The sequence below is a fragment of the Poecile atricapillus genome, chromosome 19 (assembly GCF_030490865.1).
Source record: "Poecile atricapillus isolate bPoeAtr1 chromosome 19, bPoeAtr1.hap1, whole genome shotgun sequence".
NCBI lineage: Eukaryota > Metazoa > Chordata > Aves > Passeriformes > Paridae > Poecile > Poecile atricapillus.
In genome coordinates this window covers 3,904,090-3,930,908 of record NC_081267.1, presented here as the reverse complement: position 1 = coordinate 3,930,908, position 26,819 = coordinate 3,904,090, and the positions used below count along the sequence as shown (strand labels likewise).

Sequence of the window (26,819 nt, the reverse complement as noted above, 5' to 3'; positions counted from 1 at the left end):
TTCACATTAGGTGTTAGTGAGCTCTCTTCACAGAGTAGGTAGACAAAACAATTCCTTTTCTAGCTTGATACCAAGGACAGTTGTTAGAAGTTTCAAGCCCAAAAACATAAACAAGGGTGGACTGAAGAGAGAAAACAAGAAGGATGGGACTTCATCATCTGAAGCTGTAACTGGACAATGAACCCAAATATGCAGATGGACCTAAACTAAAAATGTGAGACCTTGTGATCACTTGTCCATTTTTGTGACCATTTCTGGTCTATCTTGGCTGTAGCCCTGGCCAGGCTCTTGTACTGCCCATGGTGTATTTAAATTCTTCTAATAAACTTTATTCTTAACTCTGTCCAGCCTCTGTTCTAGGTCAGCCTTCTGAAGGCATCAGGTGGAATGGGGTTGGAAGGGGACTGTGAAGTGGGATGCAAATCAGGAGGGGTGAGATGGGCATTGGGTGGGGCAGGATGGGTGGGATGGAGTTTGGGAGGTGTGAAATGGGGGAAATAGGGATTGGGAAGGGGTCTTGATGTCCAGCAGGGATGGGATGGGATGGGGTTGGGACTGGGGATGTGGGGTGGGGTCTGCAATGAGACAGCCAAAGTTTGGGGATGATGAAGGGAGGGGGTGCCCATTACTGAGTGAGTTTTTGTGTGAGGTGCCCCTGCCCAGGGAGGCAAAGATTTAGTTTCAAATGAACATTGTTAAAGTGAGAGGTGTGGGCAAGAGGGAATTCCATCCCTCTGCCTCTGAGGTTGGGCCCTGCAAGCCCAGGGAGAAACTCCACCCTGGACACCTCGTGGGGTGGCAGCCCAGGGATTTCTGATTGGGTTTGGGCCCCTGGGGTTTCTCCCTTGCTGTGTTCCCAGTGGTCCCTGACCTTGAACTCCACCCTGGTTCTCAAACCCCATCTCCCTGCCTCTGTTTGGGGCTGTCTCTGGATCTGAGTTTGTTCCTGAGCTGAATAAATGTTTTCCTGAGCAGAATCCCATCTCGCTGGTGTCTCATGCCTGTTCCTGGTAACTGTGGCCTCCCTGGACATGATCCTGCGGCCCCGGAATGCAAGACCACAAAAAATCAAGACCCCACCCCAGACCTCAAAAAATCCCAAAATTCTCTAAAATTTGCCCAAATCCCCCCAAATTCCCTTAATTTTTCTAAAATGGCCTTTTTGTCCCCCTCCAGGACCAGGTGCCTCCACTGGATCTCGAGGACACCCCCAGGAATTTGGAGGGGGTCTCTCCTCCCCTGCCACCCTCAAAAACCCACAGCTTTTGGGAAAAAAATTTCCCCCAAATCCCTTGGATTCAAGGGGGAGTTCCCCATTTTTGACACATTTTTTGGGGGTTCCTCCCAAAATTTTTCAGGTTTTTTGCCTCTTTGCCATTTATTTAATGGTTTTAGCATTTTTCAAAATGAGCTTTTTTGTGGTAGTTCCCCCAGTTTTTTTAGCGGTCCCTCAATTTTTTTCTGGGGGTTCGACCCCTCCCGCAATTTTACCTTCGTCCCCCTCCCCCCAAATTGGGGTGAGGGTGTCTTTTTTTTCTGTTCTTTTTCTTTTTTACCTTTTTTCCTTTTTTTTTTTTTCTTTTTTCCTCTTTTTATTTATGTGCACTTAATTTGGGGGGCTGAGGGGCAGGAATTTTGGGGAGCGGTTGCCTGGGGGGGTGCTGGAAAAGTTGGGAAGACCCCCTCTCTCCAAAAGAATGTGAAAAATCCTGAGAATTCTGGGATTTCCCCCCCTACACCCCTGCCCAAGGTGTGAAAAATGTGAAATAAAAAAATTTACATTCTCAGCTTTTTTGTTTATTCTTGGGGAGGGAGTTGTGATTTTGGGAGGGTTTTGAAGAGGGGTTGCTATTTTTTTGGGAGGTTCTCCCAGTTTTTGAGGGGAATCTGGGAGGAATTTGGGGGTTTGGAGGGAAATTTGGGGTTTTGGGGGGAAACTTCGGGGGTCCTGGGAGGAATTCTGGGGTTTTAGGGCAGGAATTTTAGGATTTTTTTGTAACATTTGGGTGCTTGGGAGAGAAATTTGGGGTTTGGGGGAGAACTCTGGGTTTTTTAAAGGGAGGATTTGGGGTTTTGGGGAAAAAAAACTGGGTTTGGGGGGGTGGAAATTTGGGAGTTTTGGGGGGGAATTTGGAGTCCAGAGGGGAATTCTGGGGAGAGGGGATTTGGTTGTTTAGAAGCACCCCCTGTATTTCTGGGGAGGAATTTGGGAGTCTTGGGGGGGGAATTTTGGCGATTTGTGGTGTAATTTGAGAGTCTTGGGGGGGGGATTTGGGATTTTGGGAGCATTTGGTGGTTTTGAGGGAAAATTTATGGAGTGGGGAGAATTTTGGGGATTTTGAGAAATTTGGGGGTTTGGGGGAGAAATTTGGGATTTTTGGGGGGAAATTTGGAGCTTTGTGAGGAGATTTTGAGTCTTGGGATGATTTGGGACTTTGGGGGGATATGGGGGTTTTCTGTTTTTTGGGGGGGATTTGTGAGGAATTTTGGGATTTTTGGGGAGAAATTTGGTGGTTTTGGGGGGAAATTCTGGGGTCTCAGGGGAGTTCTGATTTTGGGAAGGGGATTTGGGGAGGATTTTTTGGGTTTTGGGGCAATTTCCATTGATGGGGAGGGGCATTTTGGGGAGGCATCCTGAATTTGGGGAGGGGTCTCAGGGGGGATTCCCGATTTTAGGGGAGGGTTTGGAGTGGATTTGGGGGGATTTTCCAGCGATGGGGAGGCATCTCAGGGGTGGGATTTGAGGAGAGGTCTCATCAGAGCCCCATCCTGAGCTGGAAGCGGGGGGGATGTTGGGAGTGGAATCTGGGGAGGATCTGGGGGGAGATTTTCCAGCCATGGGGAAGGGTCCCAATCCTGGGGCAGTTCCTGAATTTGGGGAGCAGTCTGGAATTTGGGGGGGTCTCATTGGGGCAGCAGGAGGGGCTGGAAGCGGGGCACGATGTTGGCGAAGCCGCTCTCCAGGGGGGCCGTGGGCAGCTCCTCGGGGGGTGCCGGGGGTCGCGGCCGCAGGCGCTGCAGCAGCGAGGTCAGGAACAGGAACAGCTCTGCCCGCGCCAGCGCCTCCCCCAGGCACAGCCACTGCCCTGTGGGGAGGGGGCGTCAGCACCGCCCCACCCCAAAGGGTCGGGGGTCCCAAAAGGGCTGGGGTCTCTAGAGGGGCTGGGGGTCCCAAAAGGGTCAGGGGTCCCAAAAGGGGCTGGGGGTTTAAGGGGTTGGGGATCCCAAAAGGGCCTGGGGGATTCTAAAGGGTCTGGGGACTCTGGGGGCTACGGGATCCCAAAAGGGTCTGGGGTCCCAAAAGGGTCTGGACTACCCCAAAAACAGACTGGGGGGTCCCTGAAGGGTCTGGGAGCTTTGGGATTGGGGTCCAAAAATGGTCTGAGGATTTCAGGGGTGGGGGTCCCAAATGGGTCTGGGGTCCCCACCCCGAGGAATTTTGAGATTCCAAAAGAATTTAGGGCCCCACCCCAAAGGAATTTGGGGATTTTTGGGATTCCAGAAGGATTTAGGGCCCCACCCCAAGGATTTATGGGATTTTTGGGGTGCCCACTGGCCGAGAAGGGCACAAAGGATTCGTTGCGCTGGAACTGACCCTGCTCGTCCAGGAAGTTCCCAGGGTCAAATTTTGGGGATTTTTGAAGGATTTGGGGTTGTATAGGACTGGGCTCAGCAGGGGGTAAATGTCTGTGCCCTGTGGGGTCAGGTGTGGGGCCAGAAGGGTCATCTGGGGTCAGGTGTGGGGTCAGAGGGGTCCTTTAGAGTAATTTGGGGTTATTTGTGGTAATTTGGGGTCATTTGAGTCATTTGGGGTTACTAGGGTGTAAGAGACAGTCTGAAGTTACCCTCATCTGCCTCACAACCATTGCAAGAACAGAGACCGAGACCCTGAAGACCCCAAGGGACTTTGTGCAGGGGTTCTGGCCTGGTTGAGGTGGAAGCTTGCCAGGTGATGGTTTGCAGGTGTGCTTGTTGTGCTGTCAAGGTACACTGCCTTCATTCCTGCTGCTGAGCAGGGACTTGTAAGGAGCGGCCTGTTCTGTACCTTACACCTGCTTCCCAGAGCAAGGGGGCTCATCACAATAGCCGAGGAATTTCCCCACCTCTTGGCCAGCTGCCCCTTGCTTTGAAACAGACTGTAAAAATGACTTTTCCAAGTTACTTTCTTCAAGAGAGATCTCCCCATGGAAGAAGACACCAGCGACCCCGTCTAGTCTGTTGGTAACTATAACCCCCTCTTTTCTCTCTTTACATTGGCTCTTTACCCCTCTCTCCCTCTCTCTCTCTCTCTCTCTCTCTCCCTCTCATCTATCACATAACCCTTGTTGCTGGCACTAAAATAAAGATGCATTAGTGCTGTTGTGATTTAAACTGAAATCCCCTGGTGTCCTTTTTGCACTCTGAGATCAAACGAACCTCTCACAACTTCCACTTGTGTTAGGGGATTGTGACACTCGGGAGCGGGGTGACCCAAGGTGTGGCTTAGAGCAAATGCTCCACGGCACAAGGATATTGGTAGGCGCATGGTGGAGACAAGGATGAGGAGGAGACCTCCAGTATGGGTTCCAAAGGCTTTTTCTCGGCAAAAATATATACTCTGCTCAGTTTTGGGCGCTTGTCTTACAGCAGCTAGAGAAACTTGCTTTAAGCAAAAAGGTGAGGAAAAAACTAGAATGGACTCTTTTCAAAACCCAGTTGAAATTTTGCAAAAACAATTAGATGAAGAAAGGAATGAGATCTATCTGTTGCCAGTGGCCCAAAGAGAGGAATGGGTTAAAAATTCAAAGAATGCTTACGCACCAAAGAAACAGTGGAGAGGGAAACCCTTCTCATTAATCAAATTTACCCTCAAAAAGAACTAACTGATGAAAAATTGTGGGGAGCACTGCTGTCCTAGCTTGAAACCTTTAATTAAAACAGAATATAATCATATCAATGATGAAGATATTGATTCGCATACAACCACTAAAGAAATCCTGTACACTGCTGCTGAATTGGCTGAGCTGAAAAAGGAGCACGGGCGTCTCCCTCACGAGTCAGAGACAGAACACATACTGCATCTCTCACCGGAGGAGATCAGATTTGACTGACAGAACAAGAAGCCAGTGGGTACTGGGGACATGGGGTCTTCTCAACAGCAGGAGACAGATGTAACCCGTGGTCCCTAACTCAGCACGCAGCTCATTGGGCAGCAGGGCTTCATCCATTGGAAAGGGGAGACCCTGTAGCTATAGTTGGTACTCCTGACCAACTACTGCAAGACATGCACAAAGCTGCCTGCTTGCAAATGATACATGACAGAAAATTAACTACTGGCTATGAGTCACCAATGCAATTACCTGTGAAATGATGACCCCTTTAATTTGAGCCCTTCCAGAATCACATAAACCTACAGCAATTTTCCTTCAAAAAACCATAGCAGCTAGAACTCCTGTTGTTGGCACTAAATAAAAGTGCACTATTGCTGTGATTTAAGCTGAAATCCCTTTGTGTCCTTTTGCACTGAGAGATCAAACGAATTTCTCATGACTCCTGCCTGTGTTAGCAGATCATGACAGAGCCCTCAGCAATCCAGGCAGCCACACAGGCAGCAGGACACAGAGGGCACTTCCTGGCTGGGACAGGGCTTGTGGCTTCAGCAGAACCACCAAAGGCCAAGGGGCTTCTGGCCATTTTCCCTGCACCACTGCACGCCTGGGCAGCTTGCAGAGCACAAGCCCCCTTTTCCCCCCTCTTCCCCTGTGCCCCACACACCCTGGGCAGCAAAAGAAAGCTCCTGGGAGTCTGTCTATTATAACTTATCCTACATTATTTACATCCTAAAGCAAAACAAAAAAGGAAAGAACAATCCTGAAGGAAAAAAAGTCCCTGCTGGCTGCTCATGTGGCCCCAGCAGACACAGCCTCCCAGATCAGCTCTCTGCAGAGCTCCAGCAGCGCAGCCAGCTGAGGCCCGACAGACGAGGCCGTGACCTCCATGCCCTGCGGAGCTGATCTCGCAGCCTCTGGAAGGTGGAGATCGGAGCGTGGTCTCCTGCCCTGAGAAGGCACAAAGTCTGAAGTGCCAGGCTTCCAACCTCCAGGCTGCTGTCACATGCTGTGTCTTCAAGGGCTGGAAGAGAGACGAACAGAGCCACGGTCAGATCCCAGACCTGCGGGGGCCCACGGAGAGCCCCCTGCCAGGGCCATCCCAGCCGGCTCTTGCCATGGCCAGCAGGGAGCAGGGACCGAGGGGATCAGCCCGAAGCTGCGGCCACGAATGCCCCAAGTGCCCCTGAAATCTCGGTGTGCTCTGCCCACACCGCCCCTCATCCACACAGGGAGCAGAGCCCTCCACAGCCAGGCCAGGGCTTGCAGCTCCCCCCGACAGCCCCGCTGACAGCCCGCTGCCCTCACTCACCCTCACAAATGAGCAGCATCTCTTTCTTCTGCCCCCTCAGGTGCTCCCCGGCCATCCCTGGGAACACAGAGCCTGTCAGGGCCCCGGCGGCACAGCTCCCTGCCAGCGGCGCTGCCAGCCCTGTGGCCACACGGCCTCCCGCCCCGGCAGGGCTCAGCCCGGGCCCTTGCCGCATCCTGACTCAGCCCAAGGGCACGGCTGCCAGAGGCCGGCAGCAGCCCCGAGGGCAGCCGGGGCTCCAGGGCGCCGGGCCCGGGTGCCGCTGCCGGGGCAGCAGCCGGGGCCGGGGCCGAGCTGCGGCGGGGCGGGGAGGGAGCCCGGGTTCGTGGCTCACCGATGAACCTGATGGCCGCCTCTCGCAGGGGCTCCTGTGGGCTCTGCAGGTACGGCAGGGCCCGGCGCAGCTGCTCGGCCGCTCGGTTCCTGTCCTGTGCCAGCTGGAGAGAGCGGCAGGAGGGAAGGGTTGGTGCGGGCTCTGCCCCTCGGCCGGGCACTGCCTGCGGCCAGCCCCGGCCTCCCGTGCCCGCCCAGCCCTGAGGCCCGGCCAGCAGCCGCTGGCGCCGGGCTCTGGAGGGGGCAGAGGGCCGGCTGCTGCCCGGGGAGCCGCGGTGCCGCCCTGCCCGACAGGCCAGCTGGGCCGGGGCTCCATGGGCACACGGCTCGGGGCCACAGGGGGCTGGAGTAGAGCCCGCGGGGCCCAGGGAAGGGAGCAGCGTGTGGGGCACAGGCTGGCGCCCCTGGGTGCGGCACTGGGCAGGGCACAGCTGCCAGCCACACACACTGAGCTTCTCCAGCCTGGGGCTGGGGCTTCCAGCCCGCCCTTACCAGGCCCTCGCTGAACCTCCAGCTCTGATCCACCCGCAGCATCTGCTGGAGATCCTTCCTCTTCAGGAATCGGGTGGAACAGAGCAGCGTTTCCCGGGAGGCCTGGAGAGCAGCAGGGACCCAGAGATGGCACCGCAGCCCAGGGCACAGGACCCATGTCCCTGGACCAAGAGCAGGAGGGAGCTGCAGCCTGCGAGGCAGCAGAGCAGGAGGCACTGAGCGCCCTGCCAGGGAGCCACAGCAGCTGCCGAGTCCTCACATCAACCACGCGCTGGTTCTCGTCATGGCAGTGCAAGGAGAGTGGGAGCAGACTCTGCTGCACGTGGGACTTCAGGGCCTTTTTTCCCTCCTTTGGCAATAAATCCATCATCTCACGGAAGATGAACATGGAGCACAGCTGCACCTGGCTATCATCCTGTAGGAAAGGAAGAAATAAAGACCTCAGCATCAGCTGCTTCAGGCCCACCTGGGCACAGCCTGAAAATGCACAGGGCACAGTGCCTAGGCAGCAGCCAGCGGCCATGGCTGGAGACACAGAGCCTTACATTGTCGAAGAGCGGCAGGAGCGCCTCAGCCAGCTGCAGGCCGAGGGGGATGGTTATCGGGCCAGCGTTGTACAGGAACAAACGGCTGAGGAGAGCGATGCTCATCCCAAGCACATCGCTGTCATCTTCCCACAGGAGCTCCACGAGCCTTTCATGCAGGCTCCACATTCTTTTGGCCTGTGTGGAACACAAGTGTGTGAAATGCCACCCTGCTGCCACAGGGCCCAGAGGCCAAAGGCCTGTGCCAAAGCCCTGGGGCAGAAGGCAAGAGGCAGGAGGCAGGAGAGCTGGCAGCAGCTGCCTCAGTGCCCAAAGGCCAGCCAAGCGCAAGCCACTGCCTTCCCCAGCCCCACGCCGGCAGCCGCTGCCCCCTTCTCACCATGGAGGAATTCTTGCCGAGCACCACAAGGCCTCTGAGTGCCAAGCGACGCCTCTCCCTGCACTCGCTCTGCAGTTTGTTTGATGTGATCTCCAGGACGCTGTCACGGTATTCACTCGAGTCCAGGCACTCCAACATCTGAAGAGCACAGGCCGGTGATGGGGCAGCACCGCACAGGGCTGGGCCCAGGCAGCAGCACAGGGCGTGGGCACCGTCCCGGGCGGCTGCGGCACCGAGAGGGCAGAGAGCTGGGAGACAGCTCAGCGAGGCAGCGCTGGCCTTCAGGCTCACCTCCACAAGGAATGCCATGGCGGCCAAATCCCCGTGTGCCATGTCTTTGCTGAGCAGCCCGAGCAGGTAGAATGCAATTGCAGAACACAAGGGTAGGGACACGTGACGCATTCCTCTGATGGGAGGAAAAAGGAACCAAGACCCTGAGCCAGCGGGACAAACCTCTCCATGGACTGACTCACATGAGGAGCTTGGCCCTTCTCCACCACCCTGCAAGGGGACCCAGGCCCTTTGGGAGGCAGCTGCTCTTGGGCACCCTCCTCTCCCAGGCTTTTGCAGTGTCCTTGGCCATCCCTTGGTGACAAGGCCCTCTGGCCCATGACCACGGGGACTGTGTGGGGCACCCCAGGCACAGGGCACAAACGCTGTTTGGGGGCAGCTCACCTGGCCAGCACAGCCACGGCACAGTGGTGCGTGCCAGCACAGAGCAGCGTGTCCCAGCCACACTCGTCTTCCACTGCCGCCACCACATCCTCATAGTGCAGTCGGCAGAGCAGGGCCTTCAGGGTCTGCACTGCAAACCTGTGTGCACAGCAAAGCCCAGGTGATGCTGGGAGCACGGGCTCCTGCCCTGGGGACATGGCAGGGACAGGAGGACTGGCATGGAGCACCTGTTGGGGCTGATGGCAAGGCCGTGTTGCTCCTGGCATCTCTTCCAGAAGGTATCGACCTCCTCTGGCATATCCAGTGTGCTGAAGAGCACTTGCAAGAGCAGATGCACCAAGAGGCGGGGGAAATACACTGCCACTGCATGTGGGACACAGGGCAGCTGCAGCATCTTCCACATCACCACAGTTGCCTGCGAAGGACAGAGCAGCCCGAGTCAGCGCTCAGTGCCCAGGTGTCCATGTGGCAGGGCCTGAGCATGGGAGGGAGAGGCCAGTGGAGATGTAGGGACAGCAGCCAGCCTGGTGGCCCTGGAGCTGCTCCTAGGCTGGGTTTGAGCCCAGTGCCTGAGGCAGGGAGATGCCATGGGAGGAGGGAGGATGGAGACCTGAGGGAGAGGTGACCTTGGGGTGAGCAAAGGTCAGTTGCAGAAACTCACAGCCAGGGCAGGGACAGCCGTGTGGTCCCCATCGGAGGTGCACATGCTGTGCTCTGGCCAGTTGCCCAGCACATCCAGGAGTATCAGCATGGCCGGCTCTGCAGCCCTGCACGAGCACATGATGCTCTTCCACATGGTGGTAGCAGCTCTGTGGGGTCAGAGTTCTGTGTCAGGGGGGTCTGGGACACATCACCGTGGCCTGGGCAGCAGCAGGGAGCTGAACTGGCTGCCAGCCCTGCCTCTGCCCCCTGCCCCTCAGTGGCAGCCCAGCCCTGTGGGGACTGGCCCCTGAGGGCAGCAGGCTCGGGGGCTGCTGTGCCAGGGCTGACAAAGGGAGGAGCCACAGGGCCCTGGAATCCTCTGTTTGTCAGACACCTGGGCCAGGCTGTGCAGGGTGATGCCCTGAGCCCTCTGGGCACGTGGGCCCTGTACCTGTCACACGATGGGGCCACACGCAGGAGAGCCATCACCACGTCAGCAGGCTGTGCCTCTGTCAGATCCAGAAGGGGCCTGCACAGATTGTACTCAGGAAACTCATTAGCCTCGAGCCACTGGTGGATGTACCTCACCATGCTGGGCACCTGGAGAAGGCACAGGGAAACTTGGAAAGCTGCCAGCAGGAGTAATGTGCCCAGCTTCCCAGAGAAGTGCTTCCCTTCCCACCACACTGCCACGGCCTCAAAGGCTCACAGTGAGCAGCTGGCGTGGCCAAACAATTCCTGGGAGGATGGAAGCCAGGCCACAGGCTGCTTACTTGCTTTGGACTGGAAGGACCCTCCTCCACAAGCATGTCCAGCAGGGCAGCACAGGTCTTGGTTTTGAAGATGGGAGAGTATGCTCTGACCACAGTGCCCATGGCACTGGTCTCTTCCTCCCGAATTCTCTTCATGAATTTGCAAATCATCTGCAGCAGAAGGGCAAGAAATGAGGGACATTGCATGGAGTGCTCCAAGCGTGGTGCTGGGCTGAGCAGGGACAGCAGGCCCAGCCCAGCTGGGGATGGCTGCAGGTACCTGCGCTGTTGTGCGGAACAGGCCACGGCTGCGTCCCTGCTCTCGAGTGCGCTCCATGGCTGCTCCTGGCAAAGAGCGAGCGCAGCCAGAGCTGAGGGGCTGCGGGAGAGGCCGGAGAACACAGCCCAGCCCTGCACTCCCCAGGCAGGGACAGCCCCGGGATGCCCCAGGGCACAGAGTACAGCTCCAGGGTGTCTGCCCCAGCCCCACTTCTGTCCTGTCCATGGGCGTGTCCCCAGGGGATGGGATGGGATGGGATGGGATGGGATGGGATGGGATGGGATGGGATGGGATGGGATGGGATGGGATGGGATGGGATGGGATGGGATGGGATGGGGCGAGGCCAAGCTGGCTGCAGGCACCAGCCCTGTGGCCCAGGTCTGCCGCTCACCCTCCTGCGGTGGCTGGAATTGCTCCAGCTCTCCAGGCTGCTGTGCTGGGGCAGTCCCAGGGCCTTCTTTCTCCTCCTTCACCCCGGTCACCTTGGGGACACTCGGAGGTCTCTGCTCAACAGCACTGCCTGGATTCATGGCTACTTGCAGCAGAGGTGGCTCGGAAAAGGTCTGAGTTGGCAAGTCCTGCAGCCGTGCCTGGAAGGCACCTGCAGGAGTGAAGTCTTGGCAAGGCTGCAGGACAGCAAGTCCTGCACTCAGGTCTCAGGGGCTTGTGCCACAAGGACAGGAGACTCCTCGTCAAGGACCGCGGTGAGGAAATGCCACGGTCTGGCCTCAAGCACACCTGAGAAGTGTGGTGCTTCACCTCAGCAGAAGTGAAGCCTCGGGAAGGCTGCAGGTCACCGAGTGCTGTGGTCTGGCCTCGAGGTGACCTGCAGGAGTAACGCCTCGGAAAGGCTGTGGGTCAGCCAGGAATGAGTGCGCCGTGCGGGGGCTCCTCACAGCACCACTCTGTCCCGTCCTGCCCTGTCACGTGCACCAAGCACTGTGGCGTGGCTGTGTCACTGCCAACGCTAATGTCACCCCATGTCACAAAGGGCCCTTGGACACCCTGTCCTGTTCCATTCCACGGTTACCATGCTGCACCGTGTCACCAAGGGCCGTTGCACACGCTGCCCCCTGCCCTGGGGCTCCACCCAGCCCAGCCAAAGTGGCCCAGGTTGGAAGCAATGCCTTGGCCCAAGTGTCTCAGACAGCCCAACAGGATCTTTAGGAACAGCTCAAACCATCAGCAAAGGCTGCCCTGCTCTGTGGGCTCAGGGCAGCAGAAGGAGCCCCTGGGCTGCCGATGCTAAATTTGCTGATTTCCAAAAAATTCTTCATTCACATACCCTTTTCCAAAGTAACTAATTCTTTCTGCATCCAGCTTTTTGCATAGCTGAAGCATTATCTCACTGCCTCGGCACCAGCGTGCCTGGTGTCCAGCCTAGTGTCAAACTAGGACACTCCAATAAAATGGAACAAGCCAGTGTTGGTACCTCCAACACAAGAGTGGCAGTAGAAAACAGGGCTGTTGTTATCCCAAGCCAACCGTTTGTGTGTATCCACTGGAGTCACAGAAGCACCTGAGCATTTCTGCAGCTCATTGAGGATACAACTGGGAGGCTCCAACCAAAGTAGCAGGGCTGCAGTTGATTTGTGCCCTGCTCTAGGAACATCTGAAGCCACGGATGGCTGCTGAGGAGATGGGGCTGTGATGCTCGCGTGCAGCCAGGAGAGCAAGAGCAGCACCTTTGCAGGGTGTGAAAGGGCTACAGAGAAGTGGGAGAGTGACTCTTTGTCAGGAACTGTAGTGACAGGACAAGGGGAAATGGGTTCCAATGGAGAACAGGAGTGGATTTGATGTTAGGAAAATATTCTTTGGTGTGAGGGGGGTGAGGCCCTGGCCAGGCTGTGCAGAGAGGCATTAAAGGACAGGCTGAACAGGGCCCTGAGCAACCTGGTGAGGTGGGAGGTTGCTCAGGGCTGAACAAGAGGACCTTTAGGGTCCCGCCCAAGCCAAACCATTCCAGGATTCCATCATTCCAGGCCCTAATGGAAATGGTCCCAGGACTCCTGTAACATCACTGCCCCCAGAGTTGTGATGTCTCAACCCGTGTTCTAGCAGCAGAAACGCAAGCAGGGCAGGATCCCCTCGCTTGGCTTTTGTCCCTTGAACAATCTGAGCACGGGGCAATGCAAAGCAGAGGAGGGCCAGAGCTTTTGGGGGCTCCAAGCCCTTAATATCAGCCCCTGCAGCTGCAAAAGCTGCTCCCCAGATGCTGGCTCCAGCAATTCCCAAGGCCATAAAGGCCTTCAGAGCCTGAATGTGGATTTTGCATCCCTGCAGCTTGATGCCAGCTCTCAGCCCAGGAGTCCCTGTGGCTGCAGCAGGAAGGGTGGCAGAAGGTTTCCTGCCTGCTTTGCATTGCTGCAGGGGCTGCTCCTGTCAGAGCCCCCTCTCTGCTGGTGACAGCTTTGCTCTTGGGGACAGCGCTCTGCAGCAGCCCAGGAACACGAGCGGTGCCCAGTGCTGGGAGCGCCGCCAGTGGTTCCCTCCTGTGCTCGGGGACCCAGCCCCAGGGTGGCTGTGCCAGCACCCCCAGGGACCTCCAGCCTCAGGAACCCAGGACAAGGGGAAACCACAACTGTGCAAATGCTGCCTGTGCCCAAAGCAAATGCAAAGACAGACAGCCTGTGACAAACAAGGACAATTTATTTACACAACAGCACCACCACCACCACTAAACTACAGAATGTATTTACTTTATAAGAACCTTCATAGCAACAATCTATAAAATGTATTTACAAATTAAAGGACCTCTATAACAATTGCAATCTAAGAAATGTATTTACAGAAGAATCTAACTACGGCCTATAGAACATACATACTGAAGGGACTGTGTCCATCATCTCTGTTATTCCTGCAAGAGAAGGAGGCATCCTGGCCACTCCAGCTCAGCCCTGAGGGCTGTTCCTGTGCACGCTCTGCTGCTGTTTCTGCGCTGTCCAGAGCCGCTTCAGCAGCAGCGACTCAGCAGCGCTGCTCGAGGAGACATCACCACCCTCCCCATGGAGGCAGAAGCTGTGCAGACACAGAGCTCTGTGTCAGGGGAGCCTCGGTCTCAGCACCGTGGCCTGGGCAGGCGCGGGGGCCTGGGCTGGCCGCCAGCCCTGCCTCTGCCCACTGCCCCTTATCGCAGGCACCCAGTGGCCGTGGCCTGGCAGGGCCTCCTTGCCCTCCTTGTCCCCAGCCAGCCCAGCCTGGGCACCTCGGGGCTGCTGAGGCCCAGCCTCGAGGGCTTCTGCCGCAGGCATGGCAGTCTCTCAGGGGAAGCACCAGAGCAGCGGGTGGCAGGAACAAGGCGACTGCCTGGGGGCTGCTTGTGGCCTCTGACACCCAATTCCTCAGGGCTTTGTCTTGGTTCTAGAAGACAGGTGTCTGCTAGGGAGAGCAGGAGCCTCCCTTGGGATGAAAGAATGTAGACCCCCTCTCTCCAAATTATTGTAATTTTGAAATCAAGGGGCTTTCAGGCAGAGATCTGGGGATAGGAATAACAGTTCTTTACTAGTATAACCAGGCAAACAAACAAACAATAACTACAGCAATAACAAGAACACAGAACCAGGGACCCCGGGACAGCTTTCTCGGCTGAGATGGGATGGAGGAGAGGTTTTGTTTTCACAAACCCCCTCAGGCAGTCAGTCCCGGTGCTCCTGCAGGGCTCTGAGGAACACTCAGCTGGAACAGCAGGGATGAGCTGAGATCCTGGGCTGGTGGATGAGGTGGATCAGCAGCTCCACGGCGGTGCCTGGCACTGCCACACGTCCCGGCAGGACAGGGGGTGCGAGGCCACCAACAAAGAGGGGAGAAGGAGAAGAAGCAGCAGCTCCATCTGGGTGATGGCGAAATTCCCTTCTCCCCACCGCAGCAGCTCCACGACCCAGCACACAAACGTCCTTCCCCGAAACCAAGGAAAAGCCAGCTAAAAACTGTCCCCACCCTCCTTTTCTGCCCCCTTCCCCCCCACCCTGGGCCCGGCCACTCTTTGTCCTTTGTGAGCACCCCTAAGTACCGGTAGTTAGGTTGTCCCAGCACATAATGGGTAAAAATTCCCTGGGCAGGCCAGAACACAAAATAAAACAAAAAAAAGAACACCTAACCCTCAACAAGCCTCATCGGGACCAACAGTAGAGAAAGTGCTGCCAACACTGCTCTGTGTGATGGAGGATTGGCCTCTGCACAGCATCTGCACCTCTGATGGAGACAACAAGGATGTTTTTGCTCTGGCTGTGAGTTCCTGGAGCTGGCCTTTGATCACCCAGACGTTGCTTCTCCAGCAGCTCTCTATCTGCTTCAGTTCCTGAGCTGAAACCTGGGCTAGGGACAGGCTCAGGGGGTACCAGGCCTGCTGCTCCCCCTGTGTCTCCCCTCGGGCCCTGCCCCATGGACACCTCAGCACTGAGCGCTGTCTTTGGGTGCTTCTTTTGCAGGCAACTCTGGTGCTCTGGGTGATTGTCCAGATGCCACAGTGCCGTGAGGCGATGATGCTTTATTCCGCCCGCCTGTTTGTGGCTCTGCTGTTCCATGTTGTCATCACCACCCAGCTGATGCCACCAGTGGAAGTTGACAGCTTCTGGAGAGCATGCCGGGAGGAATACTGCCTTCCCAGAAAACCCAACAGGTCCCAGTCCTCCTGTCCTTCCAATGCCTTTGTGACTAGCACCAGTGCACCCAGTGTGACCTGGGCTTTGCTGTGCACACAGGTTTGCAGTGCAGGCCATGAAGGTTCTGCTCTTCCGACTGCGGTGTGACAGTGTGATCATGGAAATGCGATGCAAGCGTGGCTGGGACACGCTGCTCTGTGCTGACACCCAGCACTATGCTGTGGGTCTTCTGGCCAGGTGTCCTGGGGTGACTTTATGATACTGGTATCCCCAATCGTCTGGTTTATGTTATATATTAAGTTCTGCACCTTTAAGACTGGCTCTGAGAGCAAGAGAAGGGGAAGAAGAAGTGCGCAGTTTGTGTTAAAGAAAACATCACTCCCACACATCTCGCTCCTGGACTGTGGTGTCTGCAGCACGGACAGACAGCAGGACAGAGCTTCTCTCTGGCTTTTAGTTAGTTTTAGCTAACTGAGACAGAGGAGTTCCCTGGACCTTTGTTTTTTCCCTTTTTTCCTGGATCTGTGCATGCCTGCTCTGGACTGAACACCCAGCCAAACCCCAGGAGCTCACGCCTGTGGCCCACCGGGGCCTGGGCCTCGGCACTTTCCAGCGCCAGAGGGACTGATAAGAACCTGAGCGAGCCGAGCTACACCACATGAAAAAGACTTTTCTTCCTAGATTTGCCATCCCATCGAACAACAAGAAGTTTTATTATTTAATATTACTCAATTTCTGTTAAATAAACAGCTTTTTCCACTTCTCTCCAAAGAATTTTTTTTTTTTCTTTTCCTGGACCAGAAAGTGAAGGGGGGAATTTCCCTGGGGAAATCCCCATTTAGAGTTTTTCTTCCTAATTTGCCCTAAACTAGGACAAATACACTTTTGGCGCCCAACGTGGGGCAAGAGAAAGTAGAAAAACCTGTACTGATTGTTGGTTGTATTTTTAGTTGTATTTATTCTGTATTGGGATAAAGCAGTCAGTAGCCATGTTGTTTGGATACATAATATCTCTTGAGGTAGAAGCCTTCATGTGGATCTGGTCCCTAGAATTTTTTGAGGTTTTAATACCTGTCTTTGCCTTCTTTCACAGTAGAGAGGCACGGATTAGAATGGTTATTGTGCTGGGCCTGGTGATAATGATTTATAGAAAGTTCATAGAACGACTGAAGTTTCTGCCAGGTATGTTTGGCTTATGGTTTCTTCGCCCGACCCTGCCTCCCAGTCCCAGTAGCACATTTTGGGAGTTTATTAGTAATTGTACCCAGTTTGTTAGAAGAAGAGCAGGAGATGAGGCTTTTCAGCCTTTTCTTTCCTTCTTCTCCTTTGAATCTGTTATGTCCCTCTTTGAGAATATCCAGTTTCCCCTGAATGTTAAGGATACCATTTTCCTGGTAGTTCAGCTGTTAAGCTTCCTCTATATAGTCTGCAACTTCTCTAGAGTGAGGGCTGAGATATCCAGAAGAGCCAATGAGACCCCTGCCCCAGAAGTAGACTCAGGTGTGGGAAATCCTGAGTAGTGTAGAGAATAGGAGAAAATTAGCCAAACTCTGAAGGAATTTTCTGATCCCCCAGCCTGGGAATTTTCACATGAACAAATTCAGAACCCAGATGAAGTAGGGAAATATCTGGAAGAGAATTGCTGTGATGATTCTAAGAAGAAAAATATCATTGCAATAAGCTGGGCCCTAGCGTATGCTTATCGCACGGTGCTAGATACTGTAGGGCAGGCAGATAAATCAGCAGCTACCCCAGTCACTCAGGCTGCAGCCAAACCATACAGTGAGCCTAAGCCAGTGGCCAAACCAGACAGTGAGCCTAAGCCAGTGTCTGTTGCTCCTACCACGAGAGGTATGAAATTCAAAACCAAAACTGATCAGCCAGTAGATGATGATAATGGCGATGCGGGGGAAGGACCCTCAAGACCAGCAACTGATCAAAAATCAGAAGGCGCTGGTGAACCTTTCTCCCTGAAGGACCTTCGTGGCCTGAGAAAAGATTACACCCGACGACCTGATGAATCTATAATTAGTTGGTTAGTCCGTCTGTGGGATGCTGCAGGTGAAGCTACAGTTCTGGATGGCACTGAAGCGAGGCATCTGGGATCCCTGTCACACGATCGGGTTATCGACCAAGGAGTGATGAGGGGGGCTGACCCTTACAGTCTCTGGGAACGGGTCCTAAGAAGTGTGGCACAAAGATATCTGTGTGCAGACGATCTCTATATACAGCAAACTCGTTGGAAAACCATAGAACAGGGGATTCAGTGCTTGAGAGAAATGGCAATAGTAGAGATTGTCTTCGTGGGTGACTTAGGTACTAGAAATCCAGACTTGGTGCCATGTACATCTGTGATGTGGAGAAAACTCGTTCGACTTGGGCCACAAGAATACGCTTCTGCTTTAGCAACAATGAAGCGAGATGACCGGGAGGAGACTGTGCTGGATATGGCGAAGAAACTTTGAACATATGCAGATACTGTGCATGGCCCCATGCAGGCAACAATTGCAGCTGTGAGAAGAGATATGCAAAACTTCCATGACAAAATAGAGGAGAATCTCAGGAAGCTCAGAGAGGACCTTCTTCCAGTCTCGGCAGTACAGACCAGGAGCCCTGGTACTCAATGCAGAAGTTCCCCAGATAGAGAGAAAAAGCTACGAGCTGATCTGTGGTTTTTCCTACGTGACTGTGGAGAAAACATGAAAAGATGGGATGGAAAATCTACTGCTGCTCTGGCAAAACGGGTGCATGAATTAGAAGACAGCAAGACTCAGGGGGGATACTCCACCAAAAAAAAAGCCGCTCCAGTAGCCTGTAGTCAAACTGACAAGTATGATGATGACATGTCTGATTCCCTTGAAGGAACCTCCAAGACATATACCCAAGGAAAGAAGGATAACCAGGCTTAGAGGGGCCCTGCCTCTAGCCAGGTAGAGGCTAGGGAAAACCGTGTCTTTTGGACTGTGTGGATTCGTTGGCCTGGCACATCAGAACCACGAAAATATGAGGCCTTGGTTGACACTGGTGCACAGTGCACCCTAATCCCATCAAAATATGTAGGGGCAGAATCTGTTTCTATTGCTGGTGTGACAGGGGGATCACAGGACTTTACTTTAGTGGAAGCTGATGTGAGCCTGACTGAAAATGAGTGGAAGAAACACCCTATTGTGACAGGCCCAGAGGCCCCATGCATTTTGGGCATAGACTACCTCCGAAGTGGGTATTTTAAGGGGCTTAAGTGGGCATTTGGGATAGCAGCTGTAGAGACAGAGGGCATCAAGCAATTGAACACCTTGCCTGGACTATCAGAGAACCCATCTGCAGTAGGACTCCTAAAAGTGGAAGAACAGCGAGTGCCAATTGCCACCTCGACGGTGCACTGCCGACAATATAGAACAACTCGAGATGCTGTGATCCCCATCCACAAGATGATCCGAGAACTGGAGAGCCAAGGGGTGCTCAGCAAAACCCACTCACCCTTCAACAGCCCCATCTGGCCTGTGTGCAAGTCTGACAGAGAATGGAGATTGACTGTGGACTATCGTGCATTGAATGAAGTGACTCCACCGCTGAGCGCTGCCGTGCCGGACATGCTGGAGCTCCAGTACGAGCTGGAGTCCAAAGCAGCAAAGTGGTATGCCACTATTGACATTGCCAATGCATTTTTCTCCATTCCCCTGGCAGCAGAATGCAGGCCTCAGTTTACCTTCACCTGGAGGGGAGTGCAGTACACCTGGAACCGACTGCCCCAGGGGTGGAAGCACAGCCCCACCATCTGCCATGGACTGATCCAGGCTGCCCTGGAAAAGGGTGGGGCTCCAGAACATCTACAGTACATCAATGACATCATTGTGTGGGGGAACACAGCAGCAGAAGTGTTTGAGAAAGGAGAGAAAATCATCCAGATCCTCCTGGAAGCTGGTTTTGACATCAAGAAGAACAAAGTTAAGGGACCAGCTCGAGAGATTCAGTTCCTGGGAGTAAAGTGGCAAGATGGACAGCGTCAGATTCCTACTGATGTCATCAACAAGATCACGGCAATGTCTCCACCAACTAATAAGAAGGAAACACAAGCTTTCCTAGGTGCCATAGAGTTCTGGAGAATGCACATTCCTGAATACAGTCAGATTGTGAGCCCTCTCTACCTGGTCACTCGGAAGAAGAATAATTTCCATTGGGGCCCTGAGCAGCAACAAGCCTTTGCTCAGATCAAACAGGAGATTGCTCATGCAGTAGCCCTTGGCCCAGTCAGAACAGGACCAGATGTGAAGAACGTGCTCTACTCTGCAGCCGGGAGCCATGGTCTGTCCTGGAGCCTTTGGCAGAAAGTGCCTGGGGAGACTCGAGGCCGACCACTGGGATTCTGGAGCCGAAGCTACAGAGGGTCCGAAGCCAACTACACTCCCACAGAGAAGGAAATCTTAGCTGCCTATGAAAGAGTCCAAGCTGCCTCAGAAGTGATTGGCACAGAAGCACAACTCCTCCTGGCACCCCGACTGCCAGTGCTGGGGTGGATGTTCAAAGCAAAGGTTCCCTCTACCCACCACGCTACCGACGCTACATGGAGCAAGTGGATCGCCCTCATCACGCAGCGCGCCCGTATTGGAAACCCAAATCGCCCTGGGATTTTGGAGATAATTACAAACTGGCCTGAAGGTGAAAACTTTGGTCTCACTGATGAAGAGGAGCAGGAACAAGTGACACGGGCTGAAGAAGCTCCACCGTACAACCAACTGCCAGCAGAAGAAACACGCTACGCTCTGTTCACTGATGGTTCCTGTCGCATCGTAGGGATGAACCGGAAGTGGAAAGCAGCCGTATGGAGCCCCACACGACAGGTCGCAGAGGCCACTGAAGGAGAAGGTGGATCAAGCCAACTTGCTGAACTCAAAGCTGTTCAACTGGCCCTGGACATTGCTGAAAGAGAGAAGTGGCCAAAGCTCTACCTCTACACAGATTCATGGATGGTAGCCAATGCTCTGTGGGGATGGCTGGAAAGGTGGAAAAGGGCCAACTGGCAACGCAGAGGAAAGCCAATCTGGGCTGCTGATGAGTGGAAAGACATCGCCACCAGGGTAGAGAAACTGTCTGTGAGGGTCCGTCATGTAGATGCCCATGTCCCCAAGAGTAGGGCTAATGAAGAGCACCGAAACAATGAGCAGGTGGATCAGGCTGCAAAGATAGAAGTGTCAAAGACAGACTTAGATTGGCAACACAAGGGAGAGTTGTTCCTAGCTCGATGGGCCCATGACGCCTCAGGTCATCAGGGTAGAGATGCCACCTATAAGTGGGCACGAGACCGAGGGGTGGATCTAACCATGGACAGTATTTCTCAGGTTATCCATGACTGTGAGACGTGTGCCATGATCAAGCAGGCCAAGCGGTTGAAGCCCCTCTGGTACGGTGGGCGGTGGTCCAGATACAAGTATGGGGAGGCCTGGCAGATTGACTACATCACACTTCCCCAAACCCGCCAAGGAAAGCGCTACGTGCTCACCATGGTAGAAGCCACCACTGGATGGTTGGAAACCTACCCTGTGCCTCATGCTACAGCCCGGAACACCATCCTGGGACTTGAAAAGCAGGTCCTTTGGAGGCATGGCACCCCTGAGAGGATTGAGTCAGACAATGGGACTCATTTCAAGAAGAGCCTTATAAACAGCTGGGCTAGGGAACATGGCATTGAGTGGGTGTACCATATCCCCTACCATGCACCCGCTGCTGGAAAAGTTGAACGGTGCAATGGCCTGCTTAAAACCAGCTTGAAGGCACTGGGTGGGGGAACCTTCAAGAACTGGGAGATTAATTTAGCAAAAGCCACATGGTTGGTGAACACCCGAGGTTCCACTAACCGAGCAGGCCCTGCCCACTCTGAGCCCTTTAGAACGACAGATAGAGATAAGGTTCCAGTGGTACATATGAGAGGTATGCTGGGAAAAACTGTTTGGGTTAATTCTGCCTTCAGCAAAGACAATCCAATCCGTGGGGTTGTCTTTGCTCAAGGACCGGGTTGCACTTGGTGGGTGATGCAAAAAGATGGAGAGACCTGGTGCATACCCCAAGGGGACCTGGTTTTAGGGTGAACTACCCATGACACTGTGCTTGTATCTGTATCTGTATGTACATATGTATATAGTTAAAGTAGTATGTGTTTGTGTATAATTTTAAGGTTTAATATTTGATGTAACATTTTGGTATGGGAAAAAATTTGGGGTGGATAGTGTTGAGGGTTAGGTGTTCTTTTTTTTGTTTTATTTTGTGTTCTGGCCGGCCCAGGGAATTTTTACCCATTATGTGCTGGGACAACCTAACTACCGGTACTTAGGGGTGCTCACAAAGGACAAAGAGTGGCCGGGCCCAGGGTAGGGGGGGTAGGGGGCAGAAAAGGAGGGTGGGGACAGTTTTTAGCTGGCTTTTCCTCGGTTTCGGGGAAGGATGTTTGTGTGCTGGGTCGCGGAGCTGCTGCTGTGGAGAGAAGGGAATTTCGCCATCACCCAGATGGAGATGCTGCTTCTTCTCCTTCTTCCCTCTTTGTTGGTGGCCTCGCACCCCCTGTCCTGCCGGGACGTGTGGCAGTGCCAGGCACCGCCACGGAGCTGCTGATCCACCTCATCCACCAGCCCAGGATCTCAGCTCATCCCTGCTGTTCCAGCTGAGTGTTCCTCAGAGCCCTGCAGGAGCACCGGGACTGACTGCCTGAGGGGGTTTGTGAAAACAAAACCTCTCCTCCATCCCATCTCAGCCGAGAAAGCTGTCTCGGGGTCCCTGGTTCTGTGTTCTTGTTATTGCTGTAGTTATTGTTTGTTTGTTTACCTGGTTATACTAGTAAAGAACTGTTATTCCTATCCCCAGATCTCTGCCTGAAAGCCCCTTGATTTCAAATTTATAATAATTCGGAGGGAGGGGGTCTACATTCTTTCATCCCAAGGGAAGCTCCTGCTCTCCCTAGCAGACACCTGTCTTCTAGAACCAAGACAAAGCCCTGAGGAATTGGGTGTCAGAGGCCACAAGCAGCCCCCAGGCAGTCGCCTTGTTCCTGCCACCCGCTGCTCTGGTGCTTCCCCTGAGAGACTGCCATGCCTGCGGCAGAAGCCCTCGAGGCTGGGCCTCAGCAGCCCCGAGGTGCCCAGGCTGGGCTGGCTGGGGACAAGGAGGGCAAGGAGGCCCTGCCAGGCCACGGCCACTGGGTGCCTGCGATAAGGGGCAGTGGGCAGAGGCAGGGCTGGCGGCCAGCCCAGGCCCCCGCGCCTGCCCAGGCCACGGTGCTGAGACCGAGGCTCCCCTGGCACAGAGCTCTGTGTCTGCACAGCTTCTGCCTCCATGGGGAGGGTGGTGATGTCTCCTCGAGCAGCGCTGCTGAGTCGCTGCTGCTGAAGCGGCTCTGGACAGCGCAGAAACAGCAGCAGAGCGTGCACAGGAACAGCCCTCAGGGCTGAGCTGGAGTGGCCAGGATGCCTCCTTCTCTTGCAGGAATAACAGAGATGATGGACACAGTCCCTTCAGTATGTATGTTCTATAGGCCGTAGTTAGATTCTTCTGTAAATACATTTCTTAGATTGCAATTGTTATAGAGGTCCTTTAATTTGTAAATACATTTTATAGATTGTTGCTATGAAGGTTCTTATAAAGTAAATACATTCTGTAGTTTGGTGGTGGTGGTGGTGCTGTTGTGTAAATAAATTGTCCTTGTTTGTCACAGGCTGTCTGTCTTTGCATTTGCTTTGGGCACAGGCAGCATTTGCACAGTTGTGGTTTCCCCTTGCCCTGGGTTCCTGAGGCTGGAGGTCCCTGGGGGTGCTGGCACAGCCACCCTGGGGCTGGGTCCCCGAGCACAGGAGGGAACCACTGGCGGCGCTCCCAGCACTGGGCACCGCTCGTGTTCCTGGGCTGCTGCAGAGCGCTGTCCCCAAGAGCAAAGCTGTCACCAGCAGAGAGGGGGCTCTGACAGGAGCAGCCCCTGCAGCAATGCAAAGCAGGCAGGAAACCTTCTGCCACCCTTCCTGCTGCAGCCACAGGGACTCCTGGGCTGAGAGCTGGCATCAAGCTGCAGGGATGCAAAATCCACATTCAGGCTCTGAAGGCCTTTATGGCCTTGGGAATTGCTGGAGCCAGCATCTGGGGAGCAGCTTTTGCAGCTGCAGGGGCTGATATTAAGGGCTTGGAGCCCCCAAAAGCTCTGGCCCTCCTCTGCTTTGCATTGCCCCGTGCTCAGATTGTTCAAGGGACAAAAGCCAAGCGAGGGGATCCTGCCCTGCTTGCGTTTCTGCTGCTGGAACACGGGCTGAGACATCACAACTCTGGGGGCAGTGATGTTACAGGAGTCCTGGGACCACTTCCATTAGGGCCTGGAATGATGGAATCCTGGAATGGTTTGGCTTGGGCGGGACCCTAAAGGTCCTCTTGTTCAGCCCTGAGCAACCTCCCACCTCACCAGGTTGCTCAGGGCCCTGTTCAGCCTGTCCTTTAATGCCTCTCTGCACAGCCTGGCCAGGGCCTCACCCCCCTCACACCAAAGAATATTTTCCTAACATCAAATCCACTCCTGTTCTCCATTGGAACCCATTTCCCCTTGTCCTGTCACTACAGTTCCTGACAAAGAGTCACTCTCCCACTTCTCTGTAGCCCTTTCACACCCTGCAAAGGTGCTGCTCTTGCTCTCCTGGCTGCATGCGAGCATCACAGCCCCATCTCCTCAGCAGCCATCCGTGGCTTCAGATGTTCCTAGAGCAGGGCACAAATCAACTGCAGCCCTGCTACTTTGGTTGGAGCCTCCCAGTTGTATCCTAAATGAGCTGCAGAAATGCTCAGGTGCTTCTGTCACTCCAGTGGATACACACAAATGGTTGGCTTGGGATAACAACAGCCCTGTTTTCTACTGCCACTCTTGTGTTGGAGGTACCAACACTGGCTTGTTCCATTTTATTGGAGTGTCCTAGTTTGACACTAGGCTGGACACCAGGCACGCTGGTGCCGAGGCAGTGAGATAATGCTTCAGCTATGCAAAAAGCTGGATGCAGAAAGAATTAGTTACTTTGGAAAAGGGTATGTGAATGAAGAATTTTTTGGAAATCAGCAAATTTAGCATCGGCAGCCCAGGGGCTCCTTCTGCTGCCCTGAGCCCACAGAGCAGGGCAGCCTTTGCTGATGGTTTGAGCTGTTCCTAAAGATCCTGTTGGGCTGTCTGAGACACTTGGGCCAAGGCATTGCTTCCAAGCTGGGCCACTTTGGCTGGGCTGGGTGGAGCCCCAGGGCAGGGGGCAGCGTGTGCAACGGCCCTTGGTGACACGGTGCAGCATGGTAACCGTGGAATGGAACGGGACAGGGTGTCCAAGGGCCCTTTGTGACATGGGGTGACATTAGTGTTGGCAGTGACACAGCCACGCCACAGTGCTTGGTGCACGTGACAGGGCAGGACGGGACAGAGTGGTGCTGTGAGGAGCCCCCGCACGGCGCACTCATTCCTTGCTGACCCACAGCCTTTCCCAGGCGTTACTCCTGCAGGTCACCTCGAGGCCAGACCACAGCACTCGGTGACCTGCAGCCTTCCCGAGGCTTCACTTCTGCTGAGGTGAAGCACCACACTTCTCAGGTGTGCTCGAGGCCAGACCGTGGCATTTCCTCACCACGGTCCTTGACGAGGAGTCTCCTGTCCTTGTGGCACGAGCCCCTGAGACCTGAGTGCAGGACTTGCTGTCCTGCAGCCTTGCCAAGACTTCACTCCTGCAGGTGCCTTCCAGGCACGGCTGCAGAACTTGCCAACTCCGACCTTTTCCGAGCCACCTCTGCTGCAAGTAGCCATGAATCCAGGCAGTGCTGTTGAGCAGAGACCTCCAAGTGTCCCCAAGGTGACCGGGGTGAAGGAGGAGAAAGAAGGCCCTGGGACTGCCCCAGCACAGCAGCCTGGAGAGCTGGAGCAATTCCAGCCACCGCAGGAGGGTGAGCGGCAGACCTGGGCCACAGGGCTGGTGCCTGCAGCCAGCTTGGCCTCGCCCCATCCCATCCCATCCCATCCCATCCCATCCCATCCCATCCCATCCCCAGGGGACACGCCCATGGACAGGACAGAAGTGGGGCTGGGGCAGACACCCTGGAGCTGTACTCTGTGCCCTGGGGCATCCCGGGGCTGTCCCTGCCTGGGGAGTGCAGGGCTGGGCTGTGTTCTCCGGCCTCTCCCGCAGCCCCTCAGCTCTGGCTGCGCTCGCTCTTTGCCAGGAGCAGCCATGGAGCGCACTCGAGAGCAGGGACGCAGCCGTGGCCTGTTCCGCACAACAGCGCAGGTACCTGCAGCCATTCCCAGCTGGGCTGGGCCTGCTGTCCCTGCTTAGCCCAGCACCACGCTTGGAGCACTCCATGCAATGTCCCTCATTTCTTGCCCTTCTGCTGCAGATGATTTGCAAATTCATGAAGAGAATTCGGGAGGAAGAGACCAGTGCCATGGGCACTGTGGTCAGAGCATACTCTCCCATCTTCAAAACCAAGACCTGTGCTGCCCTGCTGGACATGCTTGTGGAGGAGGGTCCTTCCAGTCCAAAGCAAGTAAGCAGCCTGTGGCCTGGCTTCCATCCTCCAGGAATTGCTTGGCCACGCCAGCTGCTCACTGTGAGCCTTTGAGGCCGGGGCAGTGTGGTGGGAAGGGAAGCACTTCTCTGGGAAGCTGGGCACATTACTCCCGCTGGCAGCTTTCCAAGTTTCCCTGTGCCTTCTCCAGGTGCCCAGCATGGTGAGGTACATCCACCAGTGGCTCGAGGCTAATGAGTTTCCTGAGTACAATCTGTGCAGGCCCCTTCTGGATCTGACAGAGGCACAGCCTGCTGACGTGGTGATGGCTCTCCTGCGTGTGGCCCCATCGTGTGACAGGTACAGGGCCCACGTGCCCAGAGGGCTCAGGGCATCACCCTGCACAGCCTGGCCCAGGTGTCTGACAAACAGAGGATTCCAGGGCCCTGTGGCTCCTCCCTTTGTCAGCCCTGGCACAGCAGCCCCTGAGCCTGCTGCCCTCAGGGGCCAGTCCCCACAGGGCTGGGCTGCCACTGAGGGGCAGGGGGCAGAGGCAGGGCTGGCAGCCAGTTCAGCTCCCTGCTGCTGCCCAGGCCACAGTGATGTGTCCCAGACCCCCCTGACACAGATCTCTGACCCCACAGAGCTGCTACCACCATGTGGAAGAGCATCATGTGCTCGTGCAGGGCTGCAGAGCCGGCCATGCTGATACTCCTGGATGTGCTGGGCAACTGGCCAGAGCACAGCATGTGCACCTCCGATGGGGACCACACGGCTGTCCCTGCCCTGGCTGTGAGTTTCTGCAGCTGACCTTTGCTCACCCCAAGGTCACCTCTCCCTCAGGTCTCCATCCTCCCTCCTCCCATGGCATCTCCCTGCCTCAGGCACTGGGCTCAAACCCGGCCTAGGAGCAGCTCCAGGGCCACCAGGCTGGCTGCTGTCCCTACATCTCCACTGGCCTCTCCCTCCCACGCTCAGGCCCTGCCACATGGACACCTGGGCACTGAGCGCTGACTCGGGCTGCTCTGTCCTTCGCAGGCAACTGTGGTGATGTGGAAGATGCTGCAGCTGCCCTGTGTCCCACATGCAGTGGCAGTGTATTTCCCCCGCCTCTTGGTGCATCTGCTCTTGCAAGTGCTCTTCAGCACACTGGATATGCCAGAGGAGGTCGATACCTTCTGGAAGAGATGCCAGGAGCAACACGGCCTTGCCATCAGCCCCAAC

General features: G+C 55.1%; 1 pseudogene; it reads left to right on the top strand.

The window, feature by feature from the left end:
* Positions 1 to 26,819, top strand: part of LOC131586325 (uncharacterized) — a 1,027,770-nt pseudogene that overhangs the window by 160,919 nt on the left and 840,032 nt on the right.